This window comes from Euprymna scolopes, chromosome 20 (genome assembly GCF_053919585.1).
Source record: "Euprymna scolopes isolate OS-2025 chromosome 20, ASM5391958v1, whole genome shotgun sequence".
NCBI lineage: Eukaryota > Metazoa > Mollusca > Cephalopoda > Sepiida > Sepiolidae > Euprymna > Euprymna scolopes.
Window position 1 is genome coordinate 42,818,357 of NC_136501.1, and position 26,667 is coordinate 42,845,023.

Consider the following 26,667-nt stretch of genomic DNA (forward strand, 5'->3'; position numbering starts at 1 on the left):
GAGACAGAGAGACAGAGAGACAGATACATATATAAATAGATACACGCATACATAATATACATATTTATATATATATATATATATATATATATATATATATATATTTATATTTAAAAATAAAAATAAAATAAAATAACTTTCTTGAAATTATATACTTGGATTTTACCGTCACTGGATTATTTATCTTCCACCAGACTATCCATTCATGTGTAATCACCTTTCTCTTCACCATATTCCCTCTACTTAACTTATTTTGTTTTCAAGTAAGATTTTTGACTTACTTGTTGTTTCATCAAATACTTTTGCATGCAAAATCCAATCCCGTATTTTGCTAATTCCTACCCTCTGATGAGAAGCAAAGTATTTCTTTGAAACTCCCCGAATTAAGGACTATCCACGTATCTAGTGGTTCCTTTGCAGATTAAATAAATTTTTAACTTATTTCAAAGTGTTTTAACATGTTTTATTAAATCTTTTCTCGTATATATATATATATATATATATTTATATATGTATGTATATATGTGTGTGTGTGTGTATATATTCTCATAGTGACTCATATATAATATTGTGACTCATATATATAATTGTTAGATTTATTACGAGTGTATTTTTTTGTTCATCTGTGTCTTTAATAAATTTCCCCGTAGGAAGCTATATCGATTTTTTGTTCCTTATAATCTTATTTATTCTAATTTTTCATAATTTTGATATTTTAACAATATTTGGTTTTAGTCGATTCGATCGCTACTTTTTTCTTTGTAGATTTATCATAATCAATATTTTAATAGGAATTTTTACCTCATCTATAATGATATACTGTATTGTGAAAGTCATAATGTTTGCATTTTTATATTAAGTAAATAATGCTGTTATTACACTGAATATTGGATCAATGTTTGCATCAGGAAGGAAGTGGCAGTAACAAAAGAAAAATCAATTGATATTGCAGATAACGGTTGATCCCATTGTCATATCAGCCATTTTCTGTTCTTTTCATTGCATTATTTGCGTGAGACAGCATGAATACGCTTGAAAATTATGTCTAATTCACATTTCCGTTGTATAATAGTATTTTCGAATTGCAAATGTATCATCAGACTACTTTCTCTTGAATTCAAAATTATATATATAGTTTTCAGATTTTTTTCAAGCAGATATTCTATTTAGTTCTAGAGATTGAAAGCAACGAAAGAAAACAAGAACATAAAAAATAAAAAGATTAAAAACAAGAAACTAATGTTTATTTGATAAGGACACATTTCAGGATGCGTATCTATTATCAACATCCGTAATAAAAATCAGGTTTAGAAATATCTACGACTACTTCATTAATATTAATACATATCAATAATAGATGATTTATTTATATTTATATATGTGATTATTATATATGGATATATAGCAAAGTAAATTTGCGGATCGAGAGGGAGAGATATTAGTTTTTATATAAATATACATGTCTTCTTATGTATAAGACAAAGCCACTCAGACACCCTAATAATTCTTATTGCTGCATATATATATATATATATATATATATATATGTGTGTGTGTGTGTGTGTGTGTGTGTGTGTGTGTGTGTGTGTGTGTGTGTGTAGAGGAATGATAACCGGTTCGGTGCAAAATTTGCAGGATCACGAAGATAGATGAGAAATATGTAAATAACAAAGCTATAAAAGTTGTCAGAGGACAAGCGGTTTTGCGAGTGTAAACTTTATATGTGGATTGAATAAATTTACCGAATTCTGTCACTAAGAAAACATAAGGAGTTATGAGTTTGGAAAAGTGAAAATGTATGTCAGCAGTGTGTGTATGTATAAATGACATAGCCGGTCATTTAGCGTTAAGGACATGAGTTTCCTGGAGTGAAATCATCCGGGAATGATACGATTGGTGTAAAATTGCCTAGTTATTGTAAACTTCAGTGAAATATTATATCGTGGCGGATTTGTGTAAAATAAGAGGCTTCGATACTATGAAGATATTGAAAAAAATAGATAAGCGTTATTTGGTTATGTTATTAAACAATTATTAGAATAGGTTAGTTCACAATGATGAAGAGAAGAGGTTCAAGGAAGTGCCGAAGAGGGGAAGCTGAAAGGGGTATAAATAAACATTTAATCAGATATAGATAATCATAGACAGAAAAAAAAAACCTGTAAGACAGACTTTAAAACAAAGACAATAATAAGAACGATGATAATAAGATACTTCTGCGACTTATGGAGATGATGTAATGTATTTCAAAATCTATAATATCATACATGTTGTGAATGTTCGTGCTTTTAATTAGATTTCATGATGTAAATTTTTATGTAAAATATATTAATCGAATTTGTGAACTATTTGAGAATGTGTACAAAAAATTTAGGTTTGTTTATTTAGCGACATTTGGGGGGGGGGTGATAAATGGATATTGATTGTTCGATATTTTTACTGCAGCTATGGATATTTTGTTGATTTTTATATTAAATGCAAAATGGAACGTTGCATGACTTGAAATAATCACTGTAATATAGCTATAAAGAACTACTAAACCTTTTTTAAACCTGATTTGAGAAAAAAAAATAATCATAAGTCATTTCAATCAATGAACATACATATATGTATACATATATATATATATACATATATATATATATAAACAAATATATATATATATATATATATAGTCATCCACATAAGGTACTGTTTCGCTGTTTCACAGCTCATCAGTGCGACTAGACAGGCAACTACTTCAAACCTGGATCGAAAACCGACCGCCTGTACTACAGTCAATCGCTAGTCGGCCGCTGCTGTACGAGTCGTGAATTAACGATGTTTTACATGGTCCGAAATACCTTAGCTCGATTTTTACGCCAATGGTAATTAGTGTATCACTTCTCAATATGTTCATCTCAAGATAAGGCGTATTATACTCATATTTGCAAACGTGTAAAAAATACAAAAAGTATAAAAGTGTATAACATTTTTATTTCGTTTTCTATAATTGACGTGCAAGAATACAAAATAACTGCTTTGTAAGCACATCATTTTTACCGATACTTTCGTCTGCATCAGTGTATATATATATATATATATATATATATATATATATATATATATATATATATATATATATATATATACAGTCCTGGTCAAAATCATAAAACCAGTAAGAAAGTAAGCGTTTACGCATATTATCGAATGTTTAATCAAACAAATGGTTGAAACCATTGCCATAAGGAAAAATATGATGGAAAAAAAATGAAATCTGCTTCATCCGAATCCTTAACCCTGATATAATAATTATTTAAAACACATTTTACCCTGGTCAAAATGATAAGACCACTTTAATAAAAATCGGCTAGTTTTGAAAAAATGAATACGAAAAACTCTCTATGTTACTAAAAGCAACTTGTTAGTCGATAAAACACATCTTGCTATATTATAACTGGCAAAAATGAAACCATTATTAGAGTTTGAGAGAGGAAGGATCTTTGAGCTTAATAGGGGTGGACTGTCCCATAGATTAATTGCAAACGAAGTAAATCGTAGCAAAATGGTCATCACAATTTTTTAAAGAAATCCATATCAATATGGGCAAAAAAAAGAGTTCAGGTCGACCAAAAAAATAAAATAAGGCCATCACCGGACCGCTGTATGAGAAGAAGTTTAAAATAAATCCAGTATGAGCTCAGGTGGATTGAAAAGCAAAACAGCAGCAGAATGTAATCCTAAAACCATCAGAAGGCACCTGAAAATGAAGGGTTTCAATCATTTAAAGCCACTGCAGTCACCACGTCTTCTTGAACAGCAAAAAACTAACCGACTTAAATATGCCACGAAATACCAGACTTGGGATGAAGAGAAGTGGAAAAATGTAATTTTCTCCGATGAGAAATACATGGGATGGAATCCTTTCGCAACTGATAAAAAAACTTAGTCCCAAGCATTCGGATAAGAATTTTTGAAGTAATTCGTAATAATGGAGGCTATACTAAATACTGAGACCCTTTTTAGTAATTTATAATTGCCTTTTGTTAGATAAATTATCAGTGATCTTATCATTTTGACCAAGTGAAAATGTTTTTTTTTAGTAATGATTATATCAGGGTCAAGGTTCGAATGAAGCAGCTTTCATTTTTTTTCCGTCATAGTTTCCCTTTTGGCAATAGTGTCAACCATTTGTTTGATTAAAAATTCGATAATATGCGTAACCGCTTACTTTCTTAAGTGGTCTTATGATTTTGACCAGGACTGTGTATATACATATATATATATATATATATATATATATATATATATATATATATATATATATATATATATATATATATATGAATTATTCAGAAAAAAGCAGACTCCTCATTGATCGGTTTGTCCCCCCACGTTTTTTTTTACCATTTAGATTGCTTGTTATTACTAACTGCCGACTGTGTTCTTGGCGCCAAATTAATCCTTTCAGATCACCAGTTTCGACGCAGACACGGGTTGAATATGGACGCTCGAAATTTACACGAGGCTTGCAGACTCAAAATTACTTTTCTCATTGAAACATATTCAAGGTGAAATTTCATTTTTTTTTTTTTGCAAACCTCAATGGCGCTTCGTTGGGCGATTTACATATTATACCATACTGTTTTGCTTTGTGAATCAATTAACTTTCAACATTACAATATAATGTCTGTCATAGACCGGAATAAGATCTATAGTTTGACCTGTCATTTGATCCGTCGTTTGGACGGTTATCTACAGTAGACTCCTCAAGGCAACCGGACTTGCAGTATCCTTCTTGGAGGATATCACTTAACTCTTCAACCTGTTGCAGCGTTCTTCGACAGCGGAGTTTTTTACCCAGCATTTCTGGTAGATGAACTATTACCGCTTTGGGTTGTTACCGGCCCATTACGGCATGTAGCTGAAGATGACGTGTTTTTTACAACTTGAATCTTTTTGCTTTAATAAATTTTACGTTGATGTTTTAAAGGTGAGCCTGTTGTAATTTCTGTTTTGATTTCTTTAATTCTGCCAGTGGCAAAACCAATGTCAGAAAAATCCCCAATCTATATATATATATATATATATATATATATATATATATATATATATATATATATATATATATATATATATTTATATATATATATATATATATATATATATATATTTATATATATATATATATATATATTTATATATATATATATATATATATATATATATATTTATATATATATATATATATATATGAACATGATCTTAACCATAACCGCTAGACACTGGAATTCCATTCCAGATCCCTCCTTCCCCAACTATACTGTCATGCAGATGTTCAACTGTACTGTGAACCGACATCTAGCTACCCAAATCCCAACATAGTACCCCAGCAGTTGTTCTCCCTGATAGTAGCTCCCTACACCAAAGTGGCAATGTGCCTTGTTTGGGGTGAAAATGTAAAAAAAAAAATTAATAAATAAATAAATAAATATTTTGTATATAATGAAGGAAGCGCAATCTTATCCCTCTGGACCAAAGTACAGTAGGTTTACAGCAACAGGTGACACATAAAATATTATTATGTTTGCGCTATTTGCCATTACCTTATATAATTAGAGAACTCCATTAAATACACATTATTTCGTCTAATTAAAACATAGCATTTATTCCTAAGAGCGCCATCTTTATCATCGTCATAATGTGCAGAGAAAGTAGCTCAAACTTTTACCCCCTATTCAATAAGACCTATTACGACCCTATTCAACACCGCGTGCACTTATACTTTTTCACCTTTCCTGGGTCTACTCCACTATTAACTTTTGAATTAATAAACATCGCCTGCTGTTTACGCTTTAACCTTACACAAATAATGATTTCCACCTCCTTTCCTACTTTACTTATTCAGTCATTATACAGAAACGAACATTCTAGAGATTACAACAAACATGGCTTTCCTGGGTAGAATCATTACATGTTAAATACCCTGATTAAAGAATTCGGAATCTCAAGAAAAAATGATTTGCACTTCATTTAAATTATTAGCTACTTTTCTGTTATTACCTTACTAACATCACTAGGAAACAAAGTAGTCATTTTATTGATTATTTGCCGTATTATTTTTACTAATGGGAAACGGATTATCACATTGAGAGTTCTGATAGAGTTAAGATAAATATAATATTGTTCAATAACTATATCATCCGTTAAATGACGATTCTGAAAGTATATTCATATTTTTACAGGTACATAAGGATTTAAATGATAATTTTGTACATATAATGTCTACACTGCTACCATTTCCTTGTATTTTTAAGGTATTTTGTAGAAACTAAATTAAAGGTTTTATCACAAATAATTTCTTTCTAAAGTTACAAAACGAGTCTTCGGACCATCTGGTGTTACTGTTTTTTGTTTTTTTTTTCTTAAGGAAAAAAAAACTTCCAACGTAACGCCAGTTGCTGCAACATGTAAATCTCAATTTATGAAGGAAGAATCATGAAATGATAAACAAATGCTCATTTTATATGAGTCAATTCCTTTTCTAAACAGACCCCACATATGTTTTCGTTCAATACAAAATTATTAAATTATATGCAAACATTCTATAATCATATTTCAGTTATATTTTTAGCATCGCTAATTTAAAGCTAATGACAATTAAATGTTCAACTGGATATATGAAATAATATGTGCTTACTTGTATAAAACAATAAAGTACTTATCAATGACAAATAATCATTATGTGAATAAAAACATATGTCTAGCTTGACAGGAATACCGGCTAAATCGGTTTAACATTATTGATTTAGAAAGTAGTGCCATTTCTGTTCGCTTGACATGTGAAAGTGTTGTTTTATCATGAATAACGACACAGAAAACTGCCGTCAGCAAAACTTTTTTGGGTGGAGAGTATATCTCTGGTAGGATCGTAATAGACTGCATAAGGAAGGTTTAACGTTAGAAAAAATGTAGAAAAATACGTAAGTTAGGTAATTTCCAGGCCATCCCCGATGTGTTTCCTTAGCCGCATGAAGCTGATTAAGATAAGGCATGTTTTTGCAATGTCCTTATATTGCAAACGTCAGGGGAACGACAAAGTTGTGTACAAAAAACCTTCTTAGCATGCTTCTAATCTCTCTTACACACGCAATTTTTTTAACTGACTTTCAATAAAAAGTTGTGTTCATAAAGTATTAGCAACGTTCAGTGAATGAAAAGCAAACAATGATCACTGCTGTAGAGATAACGAGGACGAAAATGACAATAAATCAATGCGGGTGCCCCAAAATATGTATACACTGCTGATCAAAAAATCAAGACCACTTAGAGATCTTAAAAAAAAACAAATATTGTGAAGGATAGATGTTAAACGCTTCCGACTTAAGGCTACAAATACTACATTCTAAAAGGTTATGGAAACAAAAAGCTACATGCCAAAGATTTATTTTTTAAATTTACATTTTTTATTAAATTAGGCTTTTTTGCACATGATAAAAACTATAGGACCAAGAGAGAAAAATTCAATTAACTTGTACAGAAGGTGTATGAAAAAATTCAACAATCTAACTGAATACTACTTTTGATGACGTTAAAAATGCTTTGGGGCATGCTAAAAATAACGGTCTCTATTTAGATGCGGAGGATCCTGCTCTAGTTTATGAGAATGGCTTCACGAACTTCATTTTTTTTTAAATATTGTTTGCCATTTCGATAAGCCTCACTTGTCATTCATCCCTAAATATTTTCAATTGGGTTAAAGTCCAGTGAGCATGCAGGATGCTCCAAGAGATGGACTCTATTTTTTGTAGAAAACTCACGGTCGTCTTCGCGTCGTTGTCGATTGTCATTTTTTTTTACATGGAAATCACCATTTATCAAGGCCAGGAAGTCACTCGGGGATAAGGGTTTTTGCGTGTACAGTAATCAATGGGATAGTATCGTAGTAATAGTTAGTATTGGAGATTCGATAAAGTGTCTTACTTAAGGGGGCGATTCATCCGGAATTTGTTTATGTTGGACTTGAAGACATCCAAGTTGTAGTCAGGTGGGCAAACAGAAGAGTATTCCACAGGCGTGCACGTTTAAGAAAGAGGATTTGTGCGTGGAATTTATGTTTTGATTTAGGCACAGATAAAGAGTGGAGAACATTACTGACAGAACTTGTCAAAACATGAAGCCACCCCAAGACGGAGCCAGATTGCGATCAGAGAGTTGATGATGTAAATATAGGAGCTTGGTTTTAGATGCATTAAAACTAACGACCACCTTTTCCCCCACTGTACCACGCGCTCAATATCAGAGGAGAGAGAATCAGAAAGAACTTCGTCATTGACGGTCTTTGATGTGTTGCCATATATATCAATGAATGCTTTAAGTATGTGTTTTTTGGAGATCATTGATGTAGATCAGGAAGAGAGGGTGACCCAGGAGACCCCTGAGGTACTCCAGCATTAATACAGCGGACCTCTGATTTCTGACCATCAACCATTACTCTTATGAGCCTATCAGAGAGAAATTATTTAATAATTTAGAAAACATTTCTAGTTATACCGTAGAAGAAATCTTGTGAAGTAAGCTCTTATGCCATGCCTTATCGAAGGCCTTTGATATGCCCAAAGCAATTGCGCTAGAAAGGAAGCATTTGTTGAGGGATTCACTAATCCTATGAGATATAACTGTTAGCACATCTGCTGTAGATCTAGCAGAACGGAAACCATATTGCATGTCACTAAGAAGGTCATTTCTGCAGAAATTGTTGATGACTTCTTTATTTAATATGGATTCCAGCAACTTACTCAGAACACACAGGGATTTCAGAAACTTACTCAGAACACAGCCTTATTGGTCTGTACTGAGAGGTTGGTTGGTTGTTTTGTTTTACGGCATATCAACCCTTTTCAGATTATTTAATGCCGGATCTGGTGATTTTGAAGAACGATTTTTTAATATAGTATATTTGTTTTTTAGGTTGTATTCTATTTAACCCATAGTTGGGACCCTAACAGGTACTACCACTCCAGGTCAGAGTGGACCTGGGAACAATGGCAATTAAAGAGTGGTTCCACACTTTCTAACGCCTGCAAGCTGGGGCCTAACCATCGGATCTAGTTTAAGGTCATATCAAGGACCTCTACTTATCACCTGAATTCTTTAATGCAGGGCAAACTAATGAGTTTTTTTCAGGGTGTTGGAAAGTAACTCTTAAACAATTTTGTAAATATGGGGGCAGGTACTGGTCGAAACATTTTTAACACTATACTTTTAATGCCGTCTCGGCCAGTTGCTTTACTGGAATCAATGTTCTTGATTAGTTTGGTGACCTCACGCACTGTTATTTGTATGTTGCATAATGTGTTGTCTGTCATAGGAAGAAATACGGGGAGTTTATGGCCTTCGTCGCAGAGGGTAGAATTAGCTGCAAAGTTCTTGGCAAATAGGTTGGCCTTGTCTGATGCTGACGAGATGACCGCAGGTTCATTGATGATGGTTGGGATAAAACGCACTCTTCCTGTTCGTTATTTGTCAAAACTGGTGGGAACCAAGCCGCTGCTCAGCTACTTTGGACTTACCGGGCTGAGCGCATATCACTCTTACATTTTTTTTACTCTTTTACAGTAGTTGTTGGCAGTGCTGAAAGCAGCTCTAGTCTCAGTAATTATATTCCGTTGGTAGCTATGGAAAAAGTGATTTCAGTGCGCGATGGCAGAAGCACATTCTGAGGAGAACCATTGCTGGCTGTTAGGTTTTTGTTGGAATTTTTTAGATGGGATAAATCGGTCTTTGCATACAATTAACAATTCAGTCATGTCTGATACTATAGAGGACACATCCTTTTAAACATGGAATGCAGAGGTAGATCAGATATGAATGTACAGAAGCTATCCCAGTCAGCCATAGAGTACCTATATAGAGGTAAGTCTGAAGACTTATTACATTACATTTTTATCTTAACTGATACAACGGAGTTGGCGGAGGATCCCAAAGGAGATAGAACAGAAAATGAACATTGCTCAGGGAAAGTTGTGAGAAAAATTTCTAGAAGGTTTGCATAATGACGGGTAGTATCGGGCGCACGGGTGGGTTCGTTAAGAATTGGAGTGAGGCCACAGGCAATGGCAAAATCATGACAGCATTTCGCCTTATCATCTGCCTTGTTTGAGTGGGTCAGCCATTCCGCATTATGGACATTGAAGTCACCGCAAATATGAATGTTAGTCGAAGAATGAGCAGATTGGTTGTGGTCAATTTTCTCAGATATATTCTTAAATATAGAAACCCCGCTGTAGTTGGGACGATAGAGGGAAAATATAAATGCAATGCTGTAAGCAAGTGCAACCCGGATGCACATATAAGGAAAATTATATTCTCTGTAGATATCCCTACCACACAGGAAAACCATCTTTAATGTTGGCGCATATTCCATGCCCATGGCGATCTTGGGAGTCAGATTTAGATGCTAAGTAAGAGTATCCGTTAATTAACTTATCTAGGGAAGTAGTCGGCTCTATGCTAGTTTCTCTGAGAAAGAATGTGGCATGTTTCGTCTCCTTTAATTGGGTTTCAACCTCTGAAAATTTGGAACGTAGCCACTTGTTTTTTGAGAAAGAGACATGGTAGTAGGATGGGGTTCTATGTTTATTCGCGTTTTTTTTATATATTTCATGTTGAGGTTTTGGGATTTGTGTAACAGGTCAATAGACTTAGTTAAACCAGGGCAGGTAGGAAAGTAAGAGAGAGAAGGGCAGGATATTTTTGTAGCACATAATAAGGTAAAGCCGAAACAATTACCCACTAGTATAGAATCGAAAGGCCCCACCAGAAACTACTCCATGGTCCAGAATCCATTCACCAAATGGCAATACAGCAGCCCCAGTACGTTGCACCTGCTGTTAGGATAGCCTCATTAGTTGTTAATCCAAGGTTCATGTCTCTCAGGCGGATTACGTCAGTCCAGATGAAACGTTTACCTTCAGCACCCTAAATAGTGACATGGCCACAATAATAGACATAGAAACAGAAAAATTTCCGACATTTCAGGCTACTGTTCACGAAGTACTACCGCCCTGAAAAGCAGCTTTTTCTTCACACTTTGTAAGATAAATAACCCATTGGAAATGAGGACTGAGGGACAAAAAAGGAGAAGCGAGAGTTAATGGAGCTGCCGATAATACATCCACGGTGCATTATCTACTCTCCATTAAAAAAAAGGTAAGAAGGACTTAATAATATCTACTTAATACATGTCCGTTACTCCATTCCCAGTTTAGGACGATATTTAAAAATAGTCTCCCCTCTCATATTGATGCGTGGATATTGTTTGGCTTTATCTACCTCGATAGGGAATGTTCGCGCATTCTAGCTTTAACTTTTAAGTAAAATACAATAATGACACTTTCTTTCAATTTGTGAGGTCGGGTTATTTTGTATTAATTTTGATTTGAAGAACTCATTTAAAAATCGTTAAGAGTAATACAGTTTGGGTTACGTATTAATTTTATTCTTAAACTTAGACGTGTTATGAATTTTATGCAAACTACTAAATATATAAGAACAAAAGGTGAAATGACTTATAACGACATTATGTTATACAAGAACTAACAATCAAGAAGCTTCATTCTCTATTATCCCAACATTTACAGGTTTTAAACGTTATAATAAATAAACTTGCTATTTAAGTTTACAAAATTATTACATACATGGTCCACATAATTTTCTTAATGCATTTGTGCTATATTCATCCGCTTATCGATTAGCAATTTCATACTATTGCAGAAAACAAACTATGGTAAAATAACAATCTAATTATCTAGTTAAGCATACTTAAAATATAAAGTCAGAGTTTAATTTACTTTTAACTAAAATTTTAACACCAACTAATACCGTATAAAGATGAGTAAATTTTGACATAATAATTTAAAAATAGTTCTGATTCTGCATACTTACAATAGCTTATCTACATTGGCATGTCAAATATAGATTGAGCAAAACAAAGACTAAAGACGATTTCTTTTCGCAGAATTCTGAAGTTAAACACATTTGTCAGGGTTGCTTCGACGAATAATTACTGCTATTGCTCTGAAGTAGTTAAGATAGCCAGCGCTTACCGGCCAACGGGTATAAACGCTAATAAAAACAATCAACCCTCTCAAAATAGCAGTAACTGCATCGACAGAAATGTTTATCGGTGCTCGCCAATGTCTACGCCTGACATAAACTGAAACAACACCTTTGGAAAGAGTAATGCCACCCATCACACAGCAATTGAAAACAGGCGATTTGCTTAAAAGTAACCGCCAGTAACCGTCAGTAAGTGTTAATGATTGTCAGTGCCTCATGCAAAATTCACAATATTCATCTAAAAATACACTGACCACCAGTTTACGCCAATTACTTCATACTGGCCAGCGACCACAAATAATCACCACTGGATAACACTACATGCAAATAGATAGTTTCGCACGAGACTTGAAGATAAGCGGTTCAGAATAGTGAAGCCAGACACTTCGATCGTTGCAAAAAATTATCTAATGCTCGCCAGTAAACGCAAGTAACGGTCACACAAGGTCGAATGATCACCAGCGTTAGTCATTGAAGACAGTTTCATTTCGAAGCACTCTACTAAAGTCCAATACTGGTAAACACAGTTTGGCAAAGGGACAAACAAATAGGGTACAACAATGGTTGTCATTAAAACTTTACAACATGAACACAGTGACAATTGTAAAGCACCCGCCGACCACAAATAAATGTAGGTAACCGCCTCAAAATAGTACTAATAATAAGTAACCATAAGTATTCGCTATTGGAGGACAATGATAGACAATTGAAGTAGACGATTTAATTGCACATATGTTCAATAGGGTCCGACATAGGCCATGACCTTCATGACTGTCAATGTCAAGCCGATATTTGCAGAGAAATCCAGTTTCTGCCACTAAATAATAATAAAATCTACTACCCCTACTAAACCCTAGTAAAAAGCATACCCGACATGAAAGCAGTCAATTTTATTTCGGAGTAGTCCAATAGTAGCCAATACTAGTTATGACTGACAGGGAAAGCCGGAATAGGCCGTTGCAGTTCGAAACCTAGTCAGTACCAACGACTCTGTCTCAGTAAATTCCCGTAACCCTCTCAAATAATGACTCACGAGCAGTTATCATCGATTGACCGCCAATAAGTGCCAATGTACAATAATGGCATTCAGTTGAAAATGTACGATTTAAATTCGGAGAATTAAAATTAAGGTCGATATTGATCATGACAATACCTGCAGGTTATCAGGCATTAAACCTCATTATCCGCAAATAAACGCCCCAAACTAGCAATAATCTCCAGTAACCACCAGTGATGATAATAACAGTCAGTGTCTACCGCTATCTCCTCTTGCCAGGCAATGGCAGATATAGACCGTTTCATGCTAGTACATGCATGTATATATATATATACATATATATATATATATATATATATATATATATATATATATATATATAACAGTGTGCGTGTGTATGTGTGCATGTCTACAAATAAATACGTGGGAGAAACGACGAAAATGCAGTTAGAGAAAGGAAGCCCTTCTGTAATAATTCAAAGGAGGGCATCAGCTCGTAGAATATTTAAAATCACTGCTATTTGCAGGAATAAATATAAATTCTAAATAGAATGAATAAATAGGCACAAGCAACATCGAAAATGAGAAAAAAATTAAAAAGAAGGTTTACATTAACAAATTTGAAATCATGAATATTCATATACGCAAATGGACAAAAACATGCAGAGATGAATGTCATCTTACGTATTCGTTCACACACACACACACACACATATATATATATAAATATATATATATATATATATATATATATATATATATTCATTCGTTAAGATGCATAGTTTTTATTTTGTACTTTTGAACAATAAGGAAAATCATTGTATTTTGTGAATTTTGTGTTCTTGGGAGAAAAAAGTTCCCATTACATGAGTGTTTTCACTTGTCATTTCCTGTCTTGCAGAGATTCCGAAAAAAAGATAAAGGGAGTTAGAGGCAGTGAAGGAGAGAGAAAGAATGAAAACTGTGGTCATGTTTTTGTGAATTAATAAAATCAAAAATAAAACTACCAAAACAGAAAACAATGAGCAGCTAATAATTTAGATCAATGCCTTTACACAAATAAAAACATTAAAAAAAATGTATTCCTGAATGCGAGTTATTTTCTTTCCTTTGGTTTGACGTTTCAGATGCTCGTGTGGTTCAATATTAAAGCAAAGAAGAAAAAAGAAGTAGCTAATAAAATAATTATGATGATCTTATATGCTTAAGTAAATGGTACCCTGATTCAGCCCGGGAGATATTTATGCTTATAAGGCAAGAATCACTCGTCTCGATTTTGATTGTAGAAGTATCGATATCCAAGTGTATATGGGCGTAGAACTGGAAAAGAAATTAACATGGTATAGTGAAATCGGTATTATATTTGAACCAATTGAATAACATCACACGAGTGACTTTATGAAGGGCGACTTATATGAGGGGACGTATCTCTTTGAAATAATATTCTAACTTTGGTGCCACAGTAAAATTCCCGTAAAAAGTGTTGGTGCCTTATACAAGAAATAAATAAAAGAGCTAGTACACAAAATCGTGAGAAAATTAATAGGGTTGGACTTTAATAAAAAGCGTAGCACTATCGGGAGTAATTTACAGTGAGGGGGAGATTTACAGTTTTGTGTGAATAATAATCTGATAAATTTGATGATTACTCAGGAAAGAATTAAAAAAAATGTTTTACAAACTACGTGGTTCCCTGTGAGGCTTTCTCCCTATTCTACATAATTTTACTCTGCTTTGGCCGTTCTGACCTGATCTGGACAGACGATGTTTCAATTTTTATCGTTACGGAATTCGCGTTACTTTAGTCCGATATTTTTTTAGAATCGTCATTTAAGGATTTCGCTTTCATTTGATACAACAATTACTACACTAAAAAGTTTCGTTATTTTCGTCAAAATTAAAAATATAATCAAAATTGATCAGATGTGGGCAAACGCGTCACTGCCTTTGGATGCCTTGGTACAGGCAAACGCTATAGGAGTAAACCCCGCCAAAACAGGATAGCAGATTGTGAAGAAACTGTCCGACAACTCCTAAACCTCCGCTGGCTCCGACCGTATTGGCTTGCCTTTCTGTCAAGCATTGTCTTTCACGTCGAGAAGGTTTCTCTGCTAACTGTGCAGACTTAATCTCCTTGTACCCTGCCAGGCCTTTATGCAAAGAGAAAACTCCAGCGTTTTACTGTAAAGCTACAGTCGATGCAGAACTAGATGCAGATTGCAATTGTCTCATACGTCAGGATGTTGCCAGTATTAATGCGTTATATTAAAGTACATCTTTTTTTCATAAACCAACCAACAATAAACGGCGAGGTTTAGTATAAAGAAAGATAAATCTTTCGCATTTCCAAAGTATTAAAAGAAACAAAGACGATAAATGGGAAGTGGATGAATTCGAATGCAAAGAAATCCAATGACGGAGGTTTACACCTGATAAGGATACAACAAATTATCATTAAGATGTCTACTCTAATAGATACACTGCGGTAGTTTATTTTTCATGCCATATAAAAGACGATATTCGGAAAACGATTAAGTTTCCTACACGGCTCATTTTAGTTAAATCTAAACGCTGTTAACGTAAGATAAATTTAGAGAAGTATTTAGTTCTCCAAAAAGCGAAATTGGCAAAATATTAGCAAAAATACAAGAAATCAGCCACGTGTACTCTATACCTAAAAACGTTAGTCACAACATTATTTCCAGTCGTCCACAATGTGGAATACACCTTTATACTTGAGAAGCATGTTATTTTTACAATTGGATTTTCCAAAGTACTCAAATGCTTTACCCGCTGATTCTTGTTGAAATTTCCGAGCTTTAATTCTATTTTAATTACATCTATAAATATTACAATTTATTCTTACATATGATTCTGATCCTTCTCCCTATTTTTCTTTCGCTCCCTATCTCATTATATATATATATATATATATATATATATATATATATATATATATATATATATATATAAAAGAGAAAGAAAGAGAAATAGAAATGTGGATCCGAATCATATGTAGGAATATTTGTATAAATACATTTTATATATATATATATATATATATATATATATATAGAGAGAGAGAGAGAGAGAGAGAAAGAGAGGGAAAGTAATATCTTTTTATATAATTAAATAGAGATATCTTTCCATTTTACAAAATTACGCTAGAGACTTGCAAACGCTGGCTCTACGCATAAATAAAAAAAATAGAAACAGTACAGGCCAGTACTCGGTGCATGTTTCCGGCTATTATATTTTAATATCATTTGCTATCACGCATTGCTACATTATTACAACTGAGATTATCTATTCAAAAGTAGGCATAACAAAGTGTGATATGGGAATAATTGACTCACTTTATATTTTCGAATCTGACTATCGGAGCCAATATTTTATAGTCTACGTATCCTCTGAATATGGTCTAGATATTTTGGAGCGAATATAATGCTTTCTGTATCGTTGTTGCGATGGATAATTTCTCTCAAACCGTCAATCTTTTTTTGATATGCATTGATCTTGCTACAGTTTGCTTTTGCACAGTGTTTTAGGAAACGGACGGATCTATTCTTTTACAAGATTTTAAGTGTACGTCAGTATGCCCTGTATTTAAGAGACAGGTGATAAGTCAACTCCCTCTCACTACATACCAATAAGTCAACTGTGTGTAGTAAGTTGCTGGAATCCATACTAAATAGGGAAGTAGTCAGCAGAAATAACCTTCTTAGTGACACGCAATATGGTTTCTGTTCTGCTAGATCTACAACAGATGTGCTAACGGTTATATCTCATAGGACTAGTGAATCTCTCGACAAAGGCTTCCTGTCAAGGGAAATAGCTTTGGGCATATCAAAGGCATACGATAAGGTATGTCATAATGGCCAAATCACAAGAGTGTCCGCTACGGTATGACTGGAAATGTTTTCTCAATCATTAAAGCATTTCTCTCTGATAGGCTCATAATCGTTGATGGGCATAAATCAGAGGCGCACAGTATTAATGCTGGATTTCCTCAGGTGTTCATACTGCGCCCAACTCTCCTTCTGATCTACATCAATTATCTCCCAAAACACATACTTAAATCATTCGGTGACATCTATGCTATGGTGTGACGATCCATAGCAACACATCAAAGGCCGTGAATGACAAAGTTCTCTCTGATTCTCTCCTATGATCTTGAGCGCGTGGTACAGTGAGGGAAGAGGTGACTGCTTACCTGTAATGCATATAAAACCAAGCTCCTATCTTTACATCATCAAAGATCTGATTCCCATCTGGCATCAATTGAAATGAATGGCTCTCGTCTAGGGAAGGATCCATGTTTTGAGAAGCGTCTGGGTTTGACCTTTACACTTGATCTGAAATGGAACATGTACACCAAGGTTGTTGTCAATTTTCCCCACTCTTTACCTGTGCCTAAATCAAAACGTAGATTTTATGAAGAAAGGTTCTTTCTTAGAAGTGCACACCTGTGGAACTCTCTACTGCTTGCCTGTTTTCCGCAATATTAAACGCGGATGTCTTTATGTCCAACATAAACACATTCCTTATGAACACCCCCTTAAGTAAGGACACTACCAAACCTCCAATACTACCGTATACAACAACACTATCCCATTGATTATTCTGCATACAATAACCAGTATCCCCGAGTAGCTTCTGTGCCTTGATAAGTGGTGATATCCGTGTAAAAAAAGGGAAAACTAGCTTTCGTATTACAGATGACAAAAACTCCTTCCCAGTACCAGATATCAGCACAGATAAGAACACTAATCTGTTAGTATGGTATATGTCGTCATGAACCGTATAGATGAATGGATATAGTTAATATTGTAATGTGCTGTTTGAATATATTCTTAATGAAACCACGAAAGATCTATCGCATTAATGTGTCGCTATCACAGCTGTGGCACAATGGATAGCGGCCTTTTTAAATTAATGAAACTTTTGTCTTACTTGGCTGTACTTGTGAGGTGCAGATATTTAAAGCAGATGCTTTGTGGATTTGGGAAGGTTATACTATGTCGACTGGGTTTGAATGACACTCTTTTATTAATATTCAACTAAGTCAAAACAATTTGAGATCCTACAAAACGAAAGGTCAAATCCGGAGAACTCATCATCGAGGCAATAGAAAGCAAAACAATATTCAACTGTATGAATATATCTTTCTCTCTTTTTATGTCGTTTTCTCTCTCAGTCTCTCTCATACGCTCTCTCTATATATATTTCTCTTTTATTCCCACTCTCTTTCTTTAAATTCAGAAGGAGAGAATTGAATATAATTATTTTGTTTAAAACTGTTGAAGATTGCATTCTGGGATCGACTGATGCGATATAGCAATTTTAACTGCATGTTTCTGGTTTCAACTGGTCTTTATAAAAATATGCTACGTCAGTATTAAACGAAAAAAAACAATTATATATTTTTATAAAAATGTATTTGGTCGCTGTTTCTATACAAGTGTATAATTTCAGGATGCAGTTCCTTCTGACGATGCAAATGGTTCATGTATATACACAATGAAGACACAAGAAGCAGACAATGACAGCCGGTTATAAGTGCTGACATATCCACCCGTTGTGTTGCTGTTTCCATGTGCCTATCGTTATATATTGTTTATTCCTCCGGAGAGCTGGGTGTGTTCACAGTATGTTGCTAAAAAAATAACATTCTTAGCTTTCGAAGTGTTTAACCGAATGCAGTTTCCTCGATGTATTACAGATACACATATGCCAGTGGCGAGAAAAATAAACATCGCATCGCATCATAGTCTTTCTACCGGGACATATACGATCTCATCACGAAGTATGTAATTAATTACACATTATATTGCTAATTTGTATGCAATTCCGTTCCTCCGGTGAAGTAAAAAGTCATCTCATCGCGAGAGACCACTTAAGAGTCTCGTAATTGCTTATTTTTTTCTTACAGGCTCACGGCATAACCACTCACTATCGGGGCAAATATGGGGCATTGTTGATTATTTCCACGATGAAAAAGGAATTCTTTACTTACGATAGATATGTACCTATGATTGGGGCGATTGTATCTTTCAGGAATAGGCTCAATAGATTGCATTGTGTACCTCAAGCTCAGACAATGGTCCTTAATGGAATACCGTATTTATAAATTTTAGGAAGTGCGTATAGGTACGGTAGGTTGTTATATTGCTGAACTAGATGTCTATATTTGCACGTGGTATAAGGTCCGTGTTCGTACGGAACATCTGTGACCGCCTCAGTTGTCAAAGCCGGATTCTCATATACATTAAACTAGTCACCAGATCGTATTAGCTCTGCATATTTTCTAGGATGTTCAGATCTATCCGATATCACTGTATTTGTCTACTGTTAGTATTCTGATAGCATCGTCACTGCTTGGTCACTTGATGACCATTAATAATTTTTGGAGAAGTAAGGCTTTAAAAACTTGGAATTCTCGAATAGTTTTTCTTACTTTCAACCTTAGTTTATGTGTTTCTACATTGGGTTTATTCACGATGTCTATTATACCCAAGTGTAGAATCTGCTGGATAATTTTGGGGAAGTTTACCGAGCAATGACTTTTAAGAAAGGGCAAGCTAACTTTTACTTTTGTTGAAAATGTATGTAGTTGGTGAATGGTTGTATGATGTCTTGTATTCTTACGTTTTCAATTTTCCAATTCGTCAATTTGCTGAGAATTAAACTCATTAAATTAATTTTATATGTTATATCCAAGTATTATTTGATGCGTCTTTCATCAGCAAGTAACTGTGGGGCAGTGATTATTGTACTTGAAAAAATGAAGTTATAAACTTTATATTCTCTTAGAAGTTGAATATTCAATTCCCAGTGTAAGCGAATGAAAATATAATTGCGACTTACTTAGGACCTCTATCTAGTTTTGGCTGATGGAACGAGAGTATGTCTTTTTCCTGAATTAAATAAAGTGGTCCCTTCGAAATTCCGTGATGATTATTGAGTTCGGCAGTAAGATCCTCACGTTCGACAAGTGATACCTGAAAATCTGTGGATCTTAAGTTGATCTAAACGTTGTGTAAATGCCATAAAAGTTGTGAATAATAATCCGGAGAATTCAAATAAAACGAAGTATCATTCCTAATTTCAAACGTTCAGAAATGTAATAAAATATATTTGATGCAACATTGCATTATCCTCGCATGGATGGTGTTTATAATAAATTATAAAATATTATTTAGATTAAAGTTAATTTTAAATGATATTTCCTGAGGCAGGCGGTCTTAATCAGGTTTAACCTTTTATAAGCTATCAAATATGATATAACTTACTGTGAAGAAAATACATATTTAATAAACAATCGATATAAGATTGAGTTCGATAGATATTACACAAATTAAATAAAATTATTGACATAAATATTTATACGTCCAATTCTGATTGGAAAGGAGTTCATGTGACATCACATTTAATCTTATGTTGGGAAAGTCTTATTATAGTCAAGCTACGGTTTCTTAAGTCTGATCCGATTCCTTAACACGGTGAAAAATTTCCCCGACTCTTTATTTGTGCCTAAACATAGAGTCTATGATGAAAGCTTCTTTCTTAAAACTGCACACCTGTGGAAGCCTCTTCCGTTCGCCTGCTTTCCAGCTGACTTAAATTTGACGGTCTTCAAGTCCAACGTAAACAACTTCTTGATAGACCCCCATCCTAAGTAATCCAATTTACTAAATGTCCACTACTAACGATAACTACACTATAATCTCAATGGTTACTGAACACCCATTAAACATTATCCTCTAGTTGCCCGCGGGCCTTAATAAGTGGTGACTTTTATGTAAAAAAATATATTAGACGAGCATAAACAATGTTGGAATAAGCGTGAAAGATACCATTTCTTTACGTCTTCTTTACTAGTTTCACAACCAATAGTTGAGAGCATTATTTACATTACTATCACACGCAAATCCAAAGGAATATATATATATATATATATATATATATATATATATATATATATATATATTTAGAAGAGTATTATTGATTGTAATTTACCTATAAATAATACGTTGATATATATATATATATGTATATAAATATATATATATATATATATATATATATATATATATATATATATATATATATATATATATATATATATATCAGTCCTGGTCAACTCATAAGACCACTTAAGAAAGTAAGCGTTTGTGTATATTATCGAATTTTTAATCAAACAAATGGTTGAAAGCATTGCCGAGAGGGAAAAAATGGTGGAAAAAGATTAAATCTGCTTCATTCGAGACCTTAACCTTGATCTAATAATTATTTTAAAAAAAAATTCACCTGGTCAAAATATATAATGATGGATGGATAATTTATCAAACAAAAGGCAATTATAAATTACTAAAAATGGTCTCAGTATTTAGAATAGCCTCCATTATTACTTCAAAAATTCTCTTCGGCATGCTTGCGACTAAGTTTGTTATCAGTTGCGAAGAATGTTATCGCATGTACTGAAAATTGAATCAGTTCCTTTATCAAATCATACTGGGCTCCATCCTTGAACACTTTTTTTGCCATCCATCCCCAAAGATGTTCAATTGGATTGAGGTCCGGAGAATATGCTTGATGATCTAACAATTCTATATTAGTTGAAGAAAAGTATTCTCGTGCTTGTCGAGAAGTGTGTATCGCAGCGTTGTCTTGCTGGAAAATCCAATTTCTTCCAATAAGACGTGGATCTTCAGCCCTGATAGAAGCATTTTTAATCATTGAGATGTACTTCAATGATGTTTGCCTGCCTTTCACTACTTGCAACTAAAAAAGAACCCTAGACCATTAAATACCCTCTTCCACTATGCCGAGTTGAAAAAGTCTCTTTGGTCAAATTATTATCATGCCAATAGTGTTGAAATCCATCTTGACCATCTAGATTTAAATTTTTCTCATCGGAGAAAATGACATTTTCCCACTTCTTCTCATTCCAAGTCTGGTATTTGGCGGCAAATTTAAGTCGGTTAGATTTGTGCTGTTCAAAAAGACGGTGTTTCTGCAGTCGCGTTAAATAATTGAAACCCTTTATTTTCAGATGCCTTCTGATGGTTTTAGGACTACATTCTGCTGATGTTTGGCTTTTTAATCGACTTGAAATCATAGTGGAGTTTTTCTTAAACTTCTTCTGGTACGGCGATCCAGTAATAGGATTACTTTTTTGTGCCCATATTGATCTGGATGTCTTAAACAATTTGTGGTGACTGTTTTCCTACGATTCATTTCGTTAGTAATGGATCTATGAGAGAGGCCACCCCTATTAAGCTCAAAGATCCGTCCTCTCTAAAACTCTGATAATGGTTTCCCTTTTGCCATTTATAATTTAATAAGGTTTTTTATCCACTAACAAGTTGTTCTTAGTAGCATAGAAAGCTTTTCGTATTCATTTTTTCAATACTAGCCGATTTTATTAAAGTGGTCTTATCATTTTGACCAGGTGAAAATGTTTGTTTTTTAAAAAATAATTATTAGATAATGGTTACGGTGTCGAATGAAGCATATTTCATATTTCCATCATATTTTCCCTTTTGGCAATAGTTTCAACCATTTAGTTTATAAAAAAATTCGATATTATGCATACACGCTTACTTTCTTAAGTGGTCTTATGATTTTGTCCAGGACTATATATATATATATATATATATATATATATATATATATTAATACACACACACACACACACATATATATATATATATATATATATATATATGGGGGTGTGCGCGCGCACTTTCCTATACAGTTACACCCATATCTGAAAAGAGAATTATGTATTTATATATACATACGCTTATATGTAAAATGACACAGTAACTACCATAGAACATAGAACAGAAAGCACGTCAAAGTCATAGACAACGCAGTTAATGTTTACATAAAGCTATTTCGATCATATAATTCTAGCACTATATAATTACAGATACAGTGAAAAAGTGTGTTTCCATAAGTGTATAGTAAGTTTCTATGTTAAACTTTAGTTTTAAATAATCGATATTCAAACGAGATATTCATGAAATATTACGTTTCACAAATCGCTTGTACAGTTTGGTACACGTCTGGCATGTTTGGGGCATTATCATTATAGAGGAAGCGTTCAGACATGTTTTTCGAAATACATTTTATTAAAATTATCGTAAAACATATTTCATTAAATTACTTGTAAGACAAGCAGAGTGATAGGCAATTGTTGCGATATGAAAAATATTAGAGTTTTGTTTTGTACAGTGAGAGACATATTAGACAAAGTAGCAATTTTTGGATCCCATCAGTGGTGTAATAACAAGAATGCTTACATGGACAGTATGGAGGCGTTGTAAAGCTAAGTGTTTCACGTTTAGATTAACAGTGTCTTGCAGGCAAAACAAAGTCTTCGCAGTACATTTTAGCATTAACCCGTTTTTATATAAATAGTTATGAAAAACGTTATCGTGTTGTAAACATTTTATGAAAGGTAAGTGTGCCAAATAGTACAAAGATCCAAATCTCTTAAAGGGAAAATCAATCATGATAAGTTTCAATAAAAAATACACGATTAAACCCGGATCTGAAACTTCCAACGTAGACCCCCACTACCATGTCTCCTTCTCCAACATCAGGGGTATACGTTCTAACCTTCCAGAAGTTGAAGCCCAATTACAGGAGACTAAACCAGACCTGTTATTTTTAAGCGAAAATGGAATTGGACTGACTATTTCCCTAAATGAGTTCGTAATTAAAGGATACTCTAACCTAACTTCCAAATCGATTCCAAGATCGCCATGGGCATGGAATATGTGCCTATATAAAATATGGCTTTCCCTGTGGTAGGGACATCTCCAGAGAAGATCCTAACTTACCCTATATGTTCTTATATCAGCATATCCTTCAGCTAACATTCACGTATGTGGAAACTTCAATGTTCACAATGTGGAATGGTTGACCCACTCAAACAAGACCGATGATGAGGGGAGATTCTGCCATGATTTCTCCATTGCTTATGACCTCACTCAGAGTGTTCACGAACCTACCCGTGTGCCCGACAATGACGGTCAGTATGCAAGTCTCCTAGACCTTTTTCTCACAACTTGCCGTGAACTATGTTCAGTTACATTTCTGTCTCCTGTTAGATCTTCCGACCACTCAATTGTATCAATTAAGTTAAAAATTAAATGTAATAAGTCCTCAGACGTACCTCTCCATCGTACAGTATATCGATACACTATGGCTGACTGGGATATTTTCCGTACATTTATACGGGATTTTCCTCTGCGTTCCATGTTTAAAAAGGATGTGTCATCTATAGTATTATACCTGACAGAATGGTTAATTGTAGGCATAGACAATGTCATACCCTCGAAAAAGTTCCAGCAAAAACCTAACAGCCAGTCATGGTTTTCTCCAGAATGTACTGCTGCTATTGCGCACAGAAACCACATTTTCCACTGCTTCCAACGTAATAGATGTATGGAAAATAAAGCCGCTTTCAGGACTGCCAGCAACCATTGTAAGGAATTATAAAGAACGCAAGAGAGGTGTATGCTCAGTCCGTCAAGTCCAAAGTAGCTGAGCAGCGGCTTGGTTCCCACCAGTTTTGGCAAATTGCAGACAGAATCCTGAACAGAAGCGTGTGCTCTATCCCAACTATCATCAATGGACCTGAGTTAATCCCGTCAGCATCAGACAAAGCCAAACTCTTTTCCAAGAACTTTGCAGCCAATTCTACCCTTTGCGACCAAGGCCGCCAACCCTCAATATTTCTTCCTGTATCAGAAAACACATAATGTGATATACAGATATCTGTATGCGATGTTGCCAAGCTAATCAAAACCCTTGATTCCAGTAAAGCAACCGGCCCTGACGGTATTCCAATTATAGTACTCAAAAAATTCAACCAGAACTAGCACCCATACTTACAAAATTGTTTAAACGATGTCTTAAGGAAAATTGCTTCCCATCACCCTGGAAAATCTCATCAGTATGCCCTGTATTTAAGAATTCAGGTGATCGTTCATCCCCCTCTCAGTACAGGCCAATGTCTCCTGTGCGTCATGAGTAAGTTGCTAGAATCTGTGTTAAATACAGAAGTAATCAACCATCTCAACAAAAAAAAACCTTCTTAGTGACACACAATATGTTTTCCGTTCTGCTAGATCTACAGCAGATGTGCTTACAGTTATATCTCATATAATTAACGAATCTCTCGACAGAGGCAACCTTTCTAGTGCAATTGCTCTTGACATATCAAAGGCCTTTGATAGGGTATGGCATAAAGGTTTACTTCACAAGATCTCCAGGTATGGTATAGCTGGAAATGTCTACTCAATTATTAAACCATTTCTCTCTGATAGGTTCATAAGAGTAGTAGTTGATGGGCAAAAATCAGAAGTTCACAGTATAAATGCTCGAGTCCCTTAAGGGTCCATCCTGGGCCCAACTCTTTTCCTGATCTACATTAATGATCTTCCAAATCACATCCTTACAACATTCGTATACATTTTTGCTGACGACACTACCATCTATGGTAGCACATCTAAGACAGTAAACGACCAAGTTCTCTCCAATTCTCTCTCCTCTGATCTTAATCACGTTGTACAATGGGGAAAGGAATGGCTGGTTACTTTTAATGCATCTAAAACCAAGCTTCTATCTGTACATCATCAACGTTCTGATCCCTATCTGGCATCAATTAAAATGAATGGCTCTCGTCTTGGGGAGGCCTCAAGTTTTTTACAGGCTTCTGGGTGTGACCTTTACTCCTGATCTTAAATGGAATACGTACATCAAATCTGTTGCCAAAGCCGCTGGAAAATGGTCGGCTCCTTCTATCGATCCAGTAGATATCTCACTGCTGATGCAATTCTCTATCTATATATGAGCCAGATACGTCCAAGGATGGAATACTGTTGCAACATATGGGCAGGAGCTGCTAGAAAAGACTTGTCCTGCCTTTATAGGGTTAGTAAATAGACTTCAGGGCCTGGTGGGAGATGTCCTTTTCTCTTTGCTGCAACCTCTATCTCATTGAAGAGATGTTGCGAGTTTGTCTCTGCTTTATCGTTATTTTCATCGAAAGTGTTCAACTGAGCTTAAATCTATGGTCCCCCTCGCCAAACTTTCACAAGAAACACTAGACTAGCTGAAAAAATTATCAATAATTTTCCCCACTCTTTATCTGTACCTAAACCTAAACATAGATTCCATGATCAAAGCTTCTTTCTTAGAACTGCACTCCTGTGGAATTGTCTTCCGTTTTCCTGCTTTCCAGCTGTCTATAATATGATTGTCTGTAACTATAACCTGAACAAGTTTCTGATGAGCCGTTCCACTTAAGTTAACAAATTTACCGAACTTCCATTACTATCGATTGCTATATTGTACTTTTGACTACTCTACACTCTTTAACCCTTATCCTTGAGTGGCCTATGTGCCTTTGTAAGTGGTGACGCCTATGTAAAAAAAAATGACACATTGTAAAATATGACGACTTATTTTTATAAATCATAGGTTTAACTTTACTGTATGAGAACCCAACAGACAAAGCTCAGTCTAGTGCAGTGTTGACGCAACTAATTAAT